Here is a 17,109-nt window from a genome sequence, read left to right on the forward strand (position 1 = left end):
ATTCTATCCAATAAATGCCAAATAACTTGGCAGTAAGAGAACAAATACATTATAACAGTATACTAATAAAGCTTATATCCCAAGGCCCCTGGGAGGCAACCTAACAATCATCTAGTAACAGAGCCAGAGGTTTTTGTAAAATCTGCAAAAAAAAAAAAAGAAAGAAAAGAAAAGAAAAGGCGATTTGACTCAAAATGCCTAAGATTGCTTTTTCTCTTTGCTCCAATTTCCTTTGGCTATTGGGTCGCAGTAGACAGACCATGAGCATCTGGGAGGATACAACTGAGAAAGAGTTGAGGATCTTATGTCACTTGGAGTTAATAGAAAAGCAGGGACGGCAGTCACGGGTGGGGTTGCTTGGTCCTGGCAGAGCTCTGGTTTCCAGAAGTGCTCCCGCTGCTCCTGAGCAGTACAGAGATGCAAACGTGATCACATTCAACATGACTGTGAGTTTTGATGGCCAGCGCCTGGTGTGTGTTCAATATTAGAGGCTGAAAACAACAGAGCTATGAGCTCATCTATAGGAAATGCCTCAGGCACTCTGACCTACCCAAAGGTAAGCAGAGGATTTGGAGTTCATCAATGTTTTGACAAAAGATTTTCCAATCCTGTCATAATTCTAAAAATGTATGTATCATTAGCCTAACAGAAACTTTTCTGAAGGATCGATAATTTAAGGAAAACCTTCAGTGATCCATATTAAAACAATTTGTAGTCACTTTTCTGTTCTCTATAGAGAGAAGATATCATAAACTTGTCCTGTGGAAAGGCAATCAAAGCTTATGAAGCCAAACAATTGTGTTTTTGATGTCTGAGGTGTTAGCTATCCTTTTGAAAATTTGTAATCCGCTGCCATTCTTTCTTCCTTCTCAATAAATGTCCTTTCATAACTAATTTAGCTCTCTTGATTTTGATTGTCAAAGAACTGAGCTGCCCTGCACCGACTCCTGGTCTCAAGGCTGCCTCTGATGCAGGCTTCTGCCTGCATAGCTTCTTCCATGCACACAAATGGTCCAACACCAAAGCCACTCATTGTGCAGATATCTGCAGGGACCCTCGGGCTTTCATGGATAGCTTCCTCTAGTCACCTTGACCATGACTATCTCTTCTTACTTGACCTTCTTTAAGTCTTTGGGGATAGAGTAGATTTCACTCCAAAGATTGTCTAGATCAAGCTGTCTTTTTCTCAAGTTGTTTTACACACAAGCATTCACACTCCCTCAACCCCCACACACACATCATAGATTTTTTTGGTGTATAGGGTTCAAGGGGTTTGAATTAAATGCCTTGAGTTGCTAGACAAGTTCTCTATCACTTGAGTCCATTTTTAATTAGCTATTTTTCACATGTGGATATGATCTTGAATTTTTTGCCCAGGCTGATCTCCGACCACAGTTCTCCCACCTATCCTTCCTGCATATCTGTACACTACCATAACCAGCTCTTCTTTTTTTGAGATAAGATCTTGCTAACTTTATTTTTTAATGTGATATTTTGTTGTGGTGGTGCTGAGGAATTGAATCCAGTGTCTCATGCATGCTAGATCACATTCCCAGTTCTGGCATTTATTTTGTTTGGGGAGGGGGGTGCCTAGGATAATTTGAACTATGATGCTACTATCTCAGTCTCCTAAGTACGTGTTTTATTGTTTTTGGTTTTGTTTTTATTTGGTAGTGGTGGTACTAGAGCTCAAACTCTAGTCATTATGCTTACTAGGCTCAACCACTCGAGTCACACCCCCAACTCTCGAGTATTTTATATGACAAACACCAGCCACAGCACCCATCCATGAACTGTGTTGCCTGTCTCAAGTCTCCTCCCTTCTCTTCCTCAGTCACCCCTACTGCCCACATCGAATTTCCCACAAGACTTCTATTTCTCTGAATCTTTTTCTTCCCTCTCATATTCCATGGAAATCATTCCAAAAATCAATCCAGTTGCTTCTAATTATCTTTAATTGCTGTGCAACATGTTATAGCATAGACATTTTATTATGAGTCCAAAATACTCCAATCAACATCACGTCACCTGTCTCTTGATGCTACTGTATCTATTTGATTTCCAGAACTTGTGCTGACAGTTTAGAAGGTAGTGATTTTGTTTGCTTAATTTTTATAGATATTCCAAATATACTTGGCAAAAAAGACTTGGGGAGGTAGTGTTATGGCAGGGAGATTGTCTAGTGTATGGAATGCTAGCGTGGGCAATGCTCCAAGTTTAGTGACCAGGAAGAAAAGAGACTAACAATTCACATTTCTACCAGGAGAATGAGATAAGAAACTCGACTTGCTGTCATATTTATAGGGATATATATCATTGCTCCTTTTAAACCTTGCCAATCTAAAGTGTATAACATGCTACATCACTATACCCTTTTAACGCTGCTGCCTACTAGTAAATTTGAGATTTTTCTCTTCTGTGAGTTGTTTATTCACATTCCCAGCCAGTATTAGGAGAAAGTCATTTACTTTTGGTTGCTTGGTGGATTGCATTGGTTGAATGATTGATTGATCAGTTGTATTTTTCTTACTGATCACTTTTTTCTACTACAAGGTCTTGTAGCCCAGGCTGGCCTAGAACTCTTCATTCTCCTAACTCAGCTCCTGAGTGCTGGGTTTACACACAGGCATCACCAAATCCATCTCATACATATTAATTCTTCTTTATATTGTAATCACCACTGGCCATGCTACGGCAAAGGCTTTTTCTGTATCTTCTATATTACTCCTGAATTTATGGATTTATGCCAGTTTTTGAATTAGTAAAAATTTTAAATCATCTGTTCTCTCCTAATCTTTGCTATCATCTCTTGGCTTTTCATCTACATATTCATTTTTTGCAAATTTGTGAATGGATAGATTTATTTATTTTGGTGCATCTTAAAGAATCTCTCAGCCTTCAGCTAAATCTAACATATCAGAGCAGACCTATGCCATTCTCACCTCATCCACTGTCTTTGTGCTTTCAGGGTGAGCCAATTGGAACATTCTGCTTTAGGGCTGTGGGTTGACCTTAACCAGACCCTTGATTCACAACAGAGTGTAGCACACATCTTATCAAGTGGGCTTGGTAAGTTCGCATTTTGTTTTCTTTGGACCTGAAATTTTATGGAATAAAATGAAGATGTAGTGAGTTTATAGTTCACTCAACAATTCTTCTGGGTGAAGTGTCTAAAGTGAAATTATATACTACTAATACAGCTAAGATTGTCACAGGAAATTCTTATCCTCTTCTTTTTATTTCCATATTTTTGAATATGCAAAAAGGTTTACTGAAGTTATGGTATAAACAGCTGAAATCGATGGTCTATAATAAAAGGAGAACCCACTGGTATTTTGGACAGGCCCATTTTCTAAGGAGGATTATCTTCGACAGTACAAGACATTTAGAACTCTCATCCTGACAATCAAAAGACCTCTTCGGATACTAAAATAATCCGCTTTTATCTACATATTTATATTCATGTGTGTGTCATGAATTAGTACTAGACCTTCAACTCCAGGCCTTACACTCTTAGTTGGCTTTTTTGCTCATGGCTTACACTCTACCACATCATACCACATCTCAAACACATCTTCTGGCTCTTGGCTGGTTAACTGGAAAAAGATTTGTCTGCCTAGCATGGCCCTGAACAGTGATTCTCAGATACCAGCCTCCTAAGTAGCAAGGATTTTACATGTGAGTCATTGGCATGAAAGTGGATTTTATACGCTTACATTTTCAAGTCATCTGAAATTTGTATTTTTACATTTTGCATGAAATGGTCTAACTTTTCTCCAAAAGGATAATTACTTTGGCATTATTTATGAAATATAGCATCAGTGAACTACATTAAAGACTTTATTAGATGTCATTTTTCATGTATGTTGGGGGTACATTCATGCTATCTATGAAGTCTATATCTATGAATTCTATACTCATGAATATATTCTGTGTTATTTGCTTATCCTGTACCCATACCATCCTTGTTTTTCTTATAATGGTTTTCTTGAGAATAGTGATATCTAATAAGGAAAGTACCCACTATGCTTCTTCTACACTTCTTTATGATCTTACATTTTAAGAATGTCTTTACTTTTGTTAATGAAATTTGATATGCTTTTATCCAATTAAAAACAGCTTGAGCCAGGTGCTAGGCTCAAGTCTGTGATCCCAGTTACTCAGGAGGCTGAGATCTGAAAATTAGTTTGAAGCCAGCCCAGGACAGGGAAGTTTGTAAGGAGCTTATCTCCAAATAATCACAAAAGAAAAAACAAAAGCTGCACTGTGGCTCACGTGGTAGAGTGCTAGTCTTGAGTAAAATATTGCTTGAGGACAGAACCCAAGCTGAATTCAAGCCCCAGGACCAGCAAAAAAAAAAAAAAAGAGTCTATTAATTCTATGCTAAATTTACATGATAATATTATGCAATTTCATACTTTATGGTGTTACATCTAAGAGCTGCATGTCCTATTATTTGTCCAAATTTATTTCATGCTTCTTAATGTATCCCATTACCCTTTCCTGCTAAATACATAAATACTTTATTAATTTCAACCATGTTTAATTTTATGTCATTATCTTAAAACACTTTCCTCCATTTTCATTTCTATGTTGAAGTATTGCTGCAGAGCGGGGAGTGCCTATTTGTTTCTCTTTTTGTTTTTGCCTTATTGTAAAAGTAGTGTACAGAAAGGTTGTAGTTACGTAAGGTAATAAATGCATTTCTTTTCAAGCAATGTTTCCCCTTCCCTCATTTTCTCCTGCTTTCCCTCCCTCTGCACCCCTCACCTCCCAATATGTAAAATTCATTTCCAACATCATATCTAGGGAGTACTGCTGTGGCATTGGTTTACCCCGTGTCTCACCATTTCCGTGATTTTTGTTTTAAATTCCCACTGACATAGCCATCTCACAAAAATGTATTTATTCCTACAAATGTTTATTAGTGCCTCCTTCTTGGTTTTTAGGATATGTGATTATATCATAGCAAAATAAAAAGTAGTGTCATCTATGTCAGTTCTCAAACACACAGCAGGATGTCTAGTATTGAGAATGAAGCGACAGGAATGAATGAATGAACAAATGGAGTGAGTCAGAGATCATCCACAGGGAACTTCAAGGTTCTTGTACTGTGGCATCAGTCTGTGGATCCTTAATCTTTTATCCAACACGCAGAACTCTCCCAGTCTCGTAAAGGAAGATGAATATGCGCAAGGACCACAGAGAACATGTTCCTGATTAGCGAACGATTGTCCGTGTGATCCCCAGTGTGAGCTTCCTGAATTCCTCTTTTACATGGAACTAAGAGAGGGACTCCACAGAGAAACGTTTTCAGTCTGACCAGGAAGGAGGCAAAGAGCTGTCACTGCAATTTTGAGTGAATTAGAAGACGAATGCTTTTATTGGATGAGAACAAGCAGTCAGTCAGAGATCGCCAGCAAGAACATTTTAGTCAAAGCACAAAGCAGAAACAAAAATGAAAAAAGAAAGAAAGAAAAAAAAGCTTGAGAAGTTTTCTAAGTCTAGGAAGAAAGAGAACAAATAAAAGTCCGGAGGTGAAATTTTATATATATATATTTCTATGCTGGCGTTCATGTTTGTTTTAGACTGGGTCCATACCTTACCTCCATACTTAGGCCTCACAGACACTGCATAATTGAACTGAGAGTACGGTGCTCACTCATCTAATCTAAGTGAACCATATTTAAGAAGGGCCAAGCCACCAGGCCTATCATCTCAACCACAGCCATTCCTCTTCTGGCAGCTATTAGACTTGCAGAAATAATTTATTACATAGAAAACTTGCCATTATCTGTGTTGCAGACTTGAAATTCTGATTCAACTGAGTGTCGATCTGCATCATAATAAATAATAAATAAACACCAAATGAGAAGAGCTTTTGACTTGGTGTCATAAGAAAATCATTTAAACCTGGAAGAGATTTTCCAACAAGCCACAATAGTTCCCTGTTCTTTCAACAAAATTAAAATACACACGCACAAATGTATGGGTGTACATGAAGAATGTGCCACATTTGTTTTCTAAGGCAGGAACGATAGTCACCAGGCTGGAGAGTGTGAGGCAACGTGTTTCTCATAAATTACCTGTAAGAACATCACATACTAGGGAAAGGAGGAAAAAGAATATGGCCAAGCACTGGAAATAAATCCAAACCCTGGCACAAACTACAGAAGATAGTTATCCATAGATGGATCAAATTGCTCTTCTAGGGAAAACAAAAGGTTTCTCTTAGAGAGACTAAAAGGGAAATCTCTTGAGAGGCTGATAGAGTGTCAGTACAGTAATTGGCTAGATCATCCCAAAACACTGAATCTGAGCTAACAGCACAGAGCCAAATGAAGAACAGCCGCTACCACACACAACTCAGGGTGCTGGGCTCGGCTGATGCTCTGAAGCAGCTCTCCTCATTTTTAGCTGATGAAAAGTTTTCAGAGAAATTCTCTCTCTAAAGAAACCTAGCCTTGCAAACACACAAATGCAATGGCAATGTGACTCTTTCATTTCCTTTGCAAAGTAACGGACATGTGGACTGTTCACGGGCTATCCCCGACCCAAGGACTCATGACCTTCCTCTCCAGGGACCTCATCCTTCTTATCTCCTTTGGGCCTGCTGGACTTTTAGAACCACTGTCACTTTTTATTCTTTCCACGGCCGAGAGAATTTGAAAACACTAAGAGACACAGCTCTCAAAGATCTTCCTAGGAACTTAATTCTCTTCTCAAAGACAATACCAGGAAGGACCTCCTGACAAGCTTCAGTCATTCACATGGTCCTGGAGCTGGCTTTCTTCACCTAGCACTCGAGATGGACAACAACATGGTTTTTCCCTTCAGTACAGAAGTCAGCTCCTGAAGGGGTCCAAGATGGGAGAGCCAACAAATAGAAGGCATGTGCTTCACTTTCTCAGGGCCAGAATTATGACTTCAAATAACAGAAAGCCATTAGAGTCCACCCACAGATTCTACATTCATGAGTTCAACTTACCTGAGATCAAAAACATTCTAAAAGAATGCATCTGTGCAAAATGGATAGGAATTTGTTCTTGCTATTCTCCCTACATGATGCAGTATAGTAGTTGTTTATATAGAATTTACATTGTATGAGGTATTATCAGTAGTCCAGAGATGATTTAATATATACAGGAGGATCTGTGTGCTATACGCAAATACTATGCCATTTTACATGAACAATTTGAGCATCTGTCTATTTTAGTAGCCACAGTTTTGGTTAGGAGGGAGTCTTGGGACTAATTCCCCAAAGGCACTGTTACCTCTGTAATAACTAGTAAGTTGTGCTTGCCTCCCATGATCTTAATTTGCACCTATTGACCCAGAATTGTTTGTTCATTAGATTTGTTTGTAATTCACTCTGAACTCTCAGCAGCGTCTCACTTATAAAACACAATCCATTATCAACCTACTTATTTAAGATGAGATGGAAAGTTCAGGATTCATGAAAAGTAATATGGAGCAACAAGAACAAGTAAGCAGGATTCCAAGTCAAAGGACCCTGAAGGCTGGAAATTTAGCAATGTTACACCTTCCCCTGGGGTCAAACATCAAGGTTATCTTTAGGTAAAGGATGAAGCATTCTTGCATAACTTTCTGGAGTGAAAAAATGGTCATGATCTGTAGATCTCATCATAAAAGAAGCAGGGCTTGTATGATACTATCAGTCAGACACTATCCCACCTGAACTAATGTCATTCAACAAGGGCAGAGTTATAGCTGGTAAGAAGAACACAGGAACAGAATCTGGTGCTTATTGCCAACCAAGCTGTTGTCACACTAGGCCAAAGGAAGGAGAGGAAGAGCACTTTGCAGATTTAGCTTCCTGAGAAGAAAGGAGCCATTCAAATACAAACTGTGCCACGCACCTGCCATTCACACACATGGACTTAACATTCTCACACCCATCTCACAGTACCGTCTCTCATTCTAAAACATAAACTCATTGTAGTTGACATAACCTAAGGTAGGGTCCTAGATTTCATGTGACACAGGCCACATTTGTTAATTCTGTAACACCAGCATCAGAATGCTGTTGAACCATTTGCTTTCCCACCACAGTACATAAAACCAGTAACATTTCTATGTGACTTTCCCCAAAGACTTTCACTAGATTTGCATAATGCTCACAACTCTCTTCCTGCCTCTCCCACCATGAAAGCACAGCAGACCAGAGCACCAGTGGCTCACACCTGTAGTCCTAGCTACTCAGAAGGCTGAGAGCTGAAGATCACAGTTTGAAGCCAGACAAAACCAGGACTCCAGTTCACCAGCAATAAAGCCAGAAGCAGAGATATGGTTCAAGTGGCAGAACACCAGCCTTGAACAAAAAAGCCAAGCAAGAACACAAAGCCCTGAATTCAAGCCCCAGTAATGGCACAAAAGAAAGGGAGGGAGGGAGGGAGGGAGGATGGTAGGGAGGGAGGGAGGAATGGAGGGAAGATTTGGTAACCATGAACCCCCTCTGGTATCTTTGTATAAATCATATGATAACAATGGTAGTATTAGCTCTGTCTGACAGAATACCTCACTACCACAGACATCTCCTAGCAGAGAATCACAATGGCTCAAAAGCTATGTACATATGGCCACATAGGATGAGGCTAAATGAAATGAACTCCAGGATATGGGAAGAAGAGCTTTATAGTATGATTGCTGTTCTTAAGGTAGTATGTGAGGTTATTATTTGTCTCTTTTTCCCCCTGTATCTGACTTTATTACATGGTATATTGTATAAACATTAATTTGTTTATTTGAAATAGAGAAGGGAAAGGGAAAAACAAGATGATTAGGAGGGGGTGGGGGGTAAAGTGGGAGAAAAACATGGGAAGTGGTATCAATGTTCTAAGAAGTAATATACTCACTATCTGACGGATGTAACTGTAACCCCTCTATACATCACCCTGACAATAAAATATGTTTTTTAAAGCCACCCCAAAATGGACAAGCCCAATCCACAAGGAAGCAAACTTTTGCTGAGGAGAACATCAGATAAGAGAGGGTGTCTCACCACAGGCCTGAGTTACAGTGAGTTAAGTCTTTGATGCTAGAAAGGAAAAGGTTAACTATGCATCTAATGCAGGACTGAGACTTACAGACATGGTGGGATCCCATCATTTCTGTGGCCAGGGACAGAGTGCCAACATCTAGATCTGACACCAGGCTGAGGCAGGAGCTTTGGCCAGAAACCATTCCCAGGTTAGTTAACATCTTGGAGTCTTGGTTTTCTCTCCACCATAAATTGGATGCAATGAAAAGCTCCATCTTCGCAGGGAAAAGGTTTCAGAAATCATGTGTGGGAAATCATTTTCCAAGTGAAAAATAACATTGTCACATTGAGCTTTCCACAGTTTAAGACAAAAATCATTAGGTAAATTCCCATTATGATGAACTGCAGAAAGTTAGCAATTAGTTTAATGAATTAAAATGGTGCTAAAATTAATGTATGGATAGAAACCAGGTTTTAGGATTAGGGCCCTGAAGAAAAGAAACATTGACAATCAGTTTGTAGTTAATAAATTCACATGCAAAAGGAACAAATCCCAACAGGAGGAAAGAAATGTGAGTACACAAATATCCCCTCTTCTTCTGAGAAGACTTATGCTCTACGTGTTGCTGTTGTTGTTTAAGTAATGAGTTGAAATCTAAGATGACATTATATTGTTAGTTCTTGTCATTAAAGAATAAGAGTTACAGAAGAAGAGCCTCATCTACTGGCTAAAAAATCTATGAGGAAGAGCTAAGCTAACATCTCTTATCCACAATGCTAGAAGTATACAATCAATTTCTTATATTATTAGAGTGACTCTAATATAGGCAATCACTCCAGAAGGTTATTATTGCACATAATTGACTGAAGCCAGACCAACAAAGTCCTGTTCATGGAGCATAATGAAATAACTACAAACAATAATTCTGAAATCTGGCAGAGATATATGTCTCTATCCCAGCTCTACAATATCTAGCTATGTCACCTTGGGCAAGTTATTTTGCCTCTCTGTTTCTTGGTTTCCTCTTCTATGAAATGAAGCTATAGAGCCAGATACCAGTGGCTCCCACCTGTAATACTACCTATTGGGGTGATTGAGATCTGGGGGTCATAGCTCCGAGTCATTTTCCCAGGCAGGAAAGTCTTTAAAACTCTTACATTTATTACACTACCAAAAATACTAGAAGAAGAGCTGTGACTCAAGTTTTAGGTCACAAACCTTGAGCAAAAAGATCAGGACTCAGAACCCAGGCCCTGAGTTCAAGCCCCAGGACTTGCATAAAAGATACAAGAAGACAACACCTACTTCTTAGGGTTATAAGAACTGAATGTGGTATTAAATGCACAGGACTAAATATATACTAAAGGTAGCTATTAACCTTTCATTATCAGAATATCCAAATATAACTTCAATCCTATTGTCCAGAAAAATTCTTATAGTGGTACTAATTATTATTAGACTTCAGTGAGAGAGACAAGCAAGAAATATCTAAAAGCCAATGCAGCCACCCACAGGGTTCTCTTGTACAGTTTATATTTCTAACCAGCGTTTAAAAAGAAGAAATGCAGAACAGGGAACCAGACCAGGCTAGTTTTAGCAGCATTAACATAGTATTTGGAAAAATAACATGCAAAATGATTTACAAGAAAGGAAAATATAGCAAAGTCCATAAAAAATATTTTTTTACTTTTCTCTATGAAAGAAGAAAGTACAAAAAAAAATCTGAAATCCAAAATGTTCTGTGTGTGTGTGTGTGTGTGTGCGTACATGCGCGTGCATGCACACGCACACACACCACTCCTGGGCTTGAACTCAGGGTCTAGGCGCTGTCTGAGAGCTTTTTTGCTTAAGCCTAGCCACAGCTCCACTTCTGGCTTTTGGTGGTTTACTGAAGATAAGAATCTCATGGACTTTACTGCCCAGACTGGATTTGAACCTTGATCCTTAGATCTAAGCCTCCTGAATAGCCAGGCTTATAAGCATGAGCCACCAGTACCTGACTGCACTCCAGAAATTTTTATCTGAAACTTTTTGAGCAAATTTCAGATACTCAGACCAAGGATCCTTAACTGGTAAATTCTATTCAAACATTCTAAAATCTGAAGAACTGCAAAATATGAAAGGTTTTTTGTGCCAAGCCCAAGGGAGAGTCAACCTGAATAGAATATTGATAGAGTACTCAAACATACCACTAATAATCCTTTTTCCTTTCTTAAACTAACTTGAGCCAAAAGGTAATTGGGGCAGAGTTTTCACTTGGATCTCTGGAACAGTTCATTGAAAAATCACGCGACATGTAGAAGACAAACTGGATTAGTTTTAGAAGCTGTATAGATGCACCTTAGTGGCCCATTGTGGCCTCTTTTAGATGCCATCCTTCACCAGCTTTCAAGACTCATTCATCCAGCATGTTGGGGGGGGAGCTCTCATGTCGGTTGTTCTAGGTTGTGAAGATGCTGAGATAAAACAAAAAGACAATGTGTTCATTCTAGAAGCCTTGCTTACTACTTGGGTAAATAAAGGTTGAATAAGAGATGAATAAAAGTAATAAATGATGAACATGAAAGTCAAAAAACTTCAGAAATAGACTCCTCTTTGGGGTATGCCTCCTAATGGAAAGTCTTACCATTTTCTTTTCATGGCTTTACTTTAACTTTCTTTTTTTTAATTATCTTTAAGAGTTATACAAAGGAGTTGCCATTTAACAAAGTAGTTTATGAATACAATATACTTTGATCAATGTCAACTTTCAAATAAACTTATTCTGTTTACCTTTTAAAAAAAGCATTTAAAGGATACTGGGCTAGAATAGGCCTTCCTAACCATTCCCATTATCCTGCTTTATATATGGAATAATAATGCCTAGGGGTGATAGCGGGTGAGAGAGTGCAGCAGGTTCTGATGGAGGTGTGAGGCTGGGGTACCTGGCTGGCCAAGTCTCTCCAAGATTCTCTGAGGGTAAATCAGCACCTTTTGAGTTTCTGTAGTTCTTTCTTCATAGGTAACTGTGAGGCTCTAGGAGCTACTGATATTTTAATTAAAGGTTGCAACTTGAAATGTCGAAGAGAAAACGAACAAAGATAAAGATAAAGCAAAAGAGCCAAAACACAAGATGTGGGAAAATAAGCTTACTGGTAGAAGTTGGGACACTGTTCTTACTACCCTGGGGAAAACAGGCCAATCTGGTCTTAAAGAGCCTTTATTGGCAGCAAGCAAGAATTCAGGCTACAGCTATGTATGGTCAGCAAATGTATGTATATACAATGGTACATACAACCAAGATACGAGATTATTTTTTCCCCAATTTGGGACTTTTGGACTCAGGGCTTGGGAACTGATCTTGAGTTCTTTAGCTCAAGGCTACCGCCCTACCCCTGCCTGAGTCACAGTGCTACTTCTGGTTTTCTGGTGGTTAATTGGAGATAAGATTCTCACGGACTTTTTGGTGTTTTTAGTCCCCAGGCTGGCTTTGAACTGTGATCCTCAGATTTCAGCTTTCTGAGTAGCTAGGATTACAGGCAGAAGCCACCGTGCCTAGTTGAGAATTTTTTGCTCAATGATTAGCAAAATCATTATATTGGAGAACATAGTCACTAATTTGTTATAAGTTATTCATTGATTAGAGTTTCCAGATTTAGCAAATTAAAACATAGGGCATCCATTGAAATATGAGTTTCAGATTAGCAGCAAATAATTTTTCATGTATTACCCATGGGATGTTTTGTAACAGTAACTTGTCACTTGAGCAGGAGCTAATTCTGGGAAGGAAGTTATTCCCTTAGAGTTGGCAAAGAGCACAATTTCTGTTTGAATTTTTTTTCCCTCTTGTTTCAGAGGAAGGCACTCATCATAGATCACTTTCATTGATCTAGTCCAGTGTTTTTCAAACACATACACATAATACAGAGAGAGAGAGAGAGAGAGAGAGAGAGAGAGAGAGAGAGAGAGAGAGAGAGAGAGAGAGAAACACTTCAGAGAACAAATTCTGATGTAGAATCTCAATATATAACACAATATTTTGCTCAAAGAACAAAGCCCTCTGGTTAAATGGAGAAGATTCAAGAAGAATGGAGGAGGGTAGGGTCTTGGTTTCTGTCCACTTGGCTTATCTCTCATCTTTGCCTTACTAGCACCTCTCAGGGTCAACATGGAAGAAAGGGATGTAACAAAACAGTCACAAAACATTAATTATTTGGTCAGTCCCACCAAGTCTTACCTAAAGCTGAATGCCTAGGTTAAGTTACTGGTCAGCAGACATCTTCCTTGTGCTGGACTTTCTCTTCTCTGCAGACAATGCCTCTCAACGCCTACCAAAGCAGCAGTAGAGCTCTAATGACCCATTGCAATTCTTTTACCATAACCAACCGGTCCTCACAGCCTGCTGGTTTTTATTTTGCCACTGTGCCTCTGGGACCTAAAATAAACAGCAAAAAGCCTCACCTCAACAACTCAGCTACATGCGAGTGGTAAAAATCCAAGAGTCAACCTAGACTTCCAGGTGCACTGACAACATTCGCTAGTTATCACCTAAGTCTTGACGACTACATAGACATTGGAAACATGCTTCCCACTTCAGCCTTTGCTCCCAGAGACTCAGAAATTCTCAGCACTGGGGACTCATGTACAACTACTTAAAGATTTATATTTAGGCTGGGTGTGGTGGCTCACACCTGTAATCCTAGCTACTCAGGAGACTGAGATCTAAGGATCAAAGTTCAAAGCCAGCCTGTGCACAAAAGGACTTGAGACTCTTATCTCCAATTAACCTCTAGAAAATGGGAAGTGGTGCTTGGCTCAAGGGTAGGGCAGTAGCCTTGAGCTGAAGAACTCCCGGACAATGCCCAAACCCAGGGGTAGGGCGGTAGTCTTGAGCTGAGGAGCTCAGGGACAGTGCCCAGGCTGAGTTCAAGCCCCATAACAACCCCCCCCCAAAAGATATATATTTATTTTAAAGTTATATATGTTATATAATACATTTTTAGTTATTTGGGATGTATTTCTATAGTAGAGAGCATATTTAGCATGAACAAACCTGGATTGAATCCCAAACTCCAAAAAAAATTAAAAGTTATTCTACTAAAACTAATAAGTCATTTAAGCAAGGTCAGAGGATCCAAGATCAATATGCAAAAGTCAATCGTGTTTATACACACTGAGAACAAAGAATCACCAATTGAAAGAAGTGAAACAATGAGATACTTAGAATAATTTCGATTAAAGATTGTGCAAGACTTGCACAAAAGATGATAAAACACTGCTGAGACTAATTTTATAAGATCTAAATAAAAACCATATGCATGAGTTAGAAGACTGGATAATGTTAAGATGCTAATGCTCTTCAAATTGATCCAGAGAGTCAATGGAGTACCATTCAAAACCCCAGTAATTATCAAACAGATTCTAAAATGTATATGAAAATGCCAAGGACAGAATATCTAAAACAATTTGACCAAAAAAAAAATTGGAGGACAACCAGCGCCTAATTGAAAGACTTATTATAAACCTATAATAATCAGAATGCTGCAGTACTAGTATAAAAGTCTACAAAAAAAAAGATCAATGGAACACAACAGATCCAGGAATGAACTCATAAATATATGGATTTTTTTCTAAATGTGCAAAAAGCAATTCAGTGGGAAAGGATAGTTTTTTCAGACAATGACACTAGAACAAGAGAAAAAAAAATCCTTGCCAGAAACAAGAAAAGATATATGAAGGGAAAAAGACCTTTAATTCATACTTCATGTCATATATAAGATGAACTAAAAATGGTTCATGCACCTAAAACTATATAAAAGTAGAATTAAAACCATTCAAAACTCCTAGCAGAAAACACGACATTAAAAAAAATCTTGGTGATATTGGGCTACACAAAGATTTCTCATCTGTGACACCAAAAGCACAATACATTTTTAAAAAATCAATAAACTAGACTTTATCAAAATTAAAAACAACTGCTCTTTGAAAGACCTTGCTGAGGTAACTGAAATCAAAACACACTAGTAATAGTATTTTTTAACCTGTTAAAGGATTTATGTCTGGAATATGTGAATAGCTCTTAAATAAGAAATGAGCAAAAGACACCAGGTACCAAACAGCTCACATCTAGCTGTGAATTTCTAGCTACGCAAGAAGGTTCAAAGTCAGCCAGGGTAGAAAAATCCATGCGACTTTTATCTCCAAATAACCAGCAAAAAGCTGCAAATGAAGATGTGGTTCAAGTGACAGAGCACTAGCTTTGAATGAAAAAACCAAGTAAGAGGGCAATTCCTGACCTAGAACCCTAGTACAGACTTAAAAAGAAAGAGGGGGTGGGGGGAAAAGGAGGAAGGGAGGAAAAGGGAGGAAGGAGGGAAGAAATGAAGGGAGAGAGGGATTGTCGGGTGGCAACTGAGGAAATGTTCAATTTCATTAATCATTAGGAAAGTAAAATTTAGGTATTTAGGTGCCATGCTACTACATACCCATTGAAATGGGTAATATTGAAAGAAGAACAAACCAAGAGTTGATGGAGGTGTGAAGTAAATTAAACAGTCATATACCTCAGGTAGCAATGTCAAATTGTACAATCACTTTGTAAAACAGTTTCATCAGTATCTCAAATAGTTCAACATATGCATGCCATGTGATCCAGCTATTAATCTCTCAGTATTTACCCAATACAACTAAAAGTGCAAGTCTATATATATATATATATACATATATACATATATATAAAGATAATGTGAACACAGAGTATAGTAGCTAATACCCAGCTCTTCTGGAGGTAGAGATCAGAGGGTTTCAGGCAAAGGTCAGTGTGACTCCCCCATCTCAATCAATAAGCTGAGCCCAGTGGCTCATGTCTGTCATCCCATCATAGTTCAGGAAATTCACAGGGGAAAAAGTAAGACTCTTGTTTAAAACAAAAGAGCTAAAGCAAAAAGGGACAAAAATGTAGCTCAAGTGGCAAAGTGGTTGCTTAGCAAAGCTCTAGTTCAAACTACATCACCACTACCGAAAGGAAAAAAAAAAAGCTATGCATCTATAATCCCAACTATGTGAAAGGCAAAGATAAGAGGATCCTACTCAAAAGCTAGCCTGGAGCAAAAGCATGAGACCCTAGTTGAAAAATAACTAGAGAAAGCTAAAGAGCAAGTGCAGCTCAAGTAGTTAAGCACCTATCTAACAAACAAAAGCACTGCCAAAACTTACAGCCATTATTTCAATTTAGTATACTTTAGTATATTTAGAATACACCTTTAATATATTTAGTTTAATAGCCAAAAGCTACAAACAAGTCAAATGAATAAACACTCCATGGGATATCCATATAATGAAATACTACTCTGAAGTAAAAAAAGTGATAAACTATTCATACACAAGAATACATGTATAAATTTTCAAGTAATTTCTCTGAGTAAAATAGAATATGTGCTATAGGATTTCATTTATGTGAAGTCCTAGAAAATACAAAGTAATCTATAATGCCAGAACACAGCTCAGGGTCCATCTGTTGACAATGAAATGAAATGGCAGGATTCACGGGGTGAGGGAAAGGCTTTGGGAGGTTGGATCCACCCAACATCTTGGTTGAGATTCTGCAGATGTCTACTTGTCAAAATATATCAACAACCCCGGGCACCTTTGAGTGTATGCAGTTTATTATCTGTGGATTATACTTCAATACAAGTAGTCAAAGAAAACAGAAAAATTAAAGAACTGTTTCGGAAAGAATCACATCGTTCTGTACAGTGTCCTATAGAAACAGCAATTTGAGAGTCAGCAATTAAACATTAAGTCTTCACCTTTAGTGAGGCAGTTGGAAGGCATCAGGTAGAAGTGAACTCATAACCTATCATAAAACCCCATCCCCGGCTTCCTGATTATCTTGCACAGGTGCTCACAGCTGCCTTCCTCTGCCAACTCCCCAAGTCCTCTCCCCACAGCAGCTCTGAGCAAGGCACTGCCCTGGGGTCCTCATGCCTCTGGCTGCCTGCTCCGTCTCCAGTCCCTCTGCCTCCCCTGCCATAGTTCTTCTCAGTGCTGAGTTCCACTACACATAGCTCCACTTCTTAACCTCCTGGCCTCATAACAAAAACCCCACAAGGCAAAAGTTGCATCTTCC

General features: G+C 38.7%; 1 long non-coding RNA gene across 2 annotated transcripts in view; it reads right to left on the reverse strand.

The window, feature by feature from the left end:
- Positions 1–13,415, reverse strand: part of LOC150064349 (uncharacterized) — a 32,830-nt gene extending 19,415 nt beyond the window's left edge. For both annotated transcript variants that reach the window (XR_016535153.1, XR_016535152.1), the window contains exons 1-2: positions 13,219–13,415; positions 11,343–11,458 (exon numbers count right to left, since the gene is read on the reverse strand). This is a non-coding gene — a long non-coding RNA (uncharacterized LOC150064349). The remainder of the gene's footprint in view (positions 1–11,342; positions 11,459–13,218) is intronic.
- Between the last annotated feature and the right edge of the window lie 3,694 nt (positions 13,416–17,109).

This window comes from Megascapheus bottae, chromosome 4, assembly GCF_031878675.1.
Source record: "Megascapheus bottae isolate mThoBot1 chromosome 4, mThoBot2.hap1, whole genome shotgun sequence".
Lineage (NCBI taxonomy): Eukaryota > Metazoa > Chordata > Mammalia > Rodentia > Geomyidae > Megascapheus > Megascapheus bottae.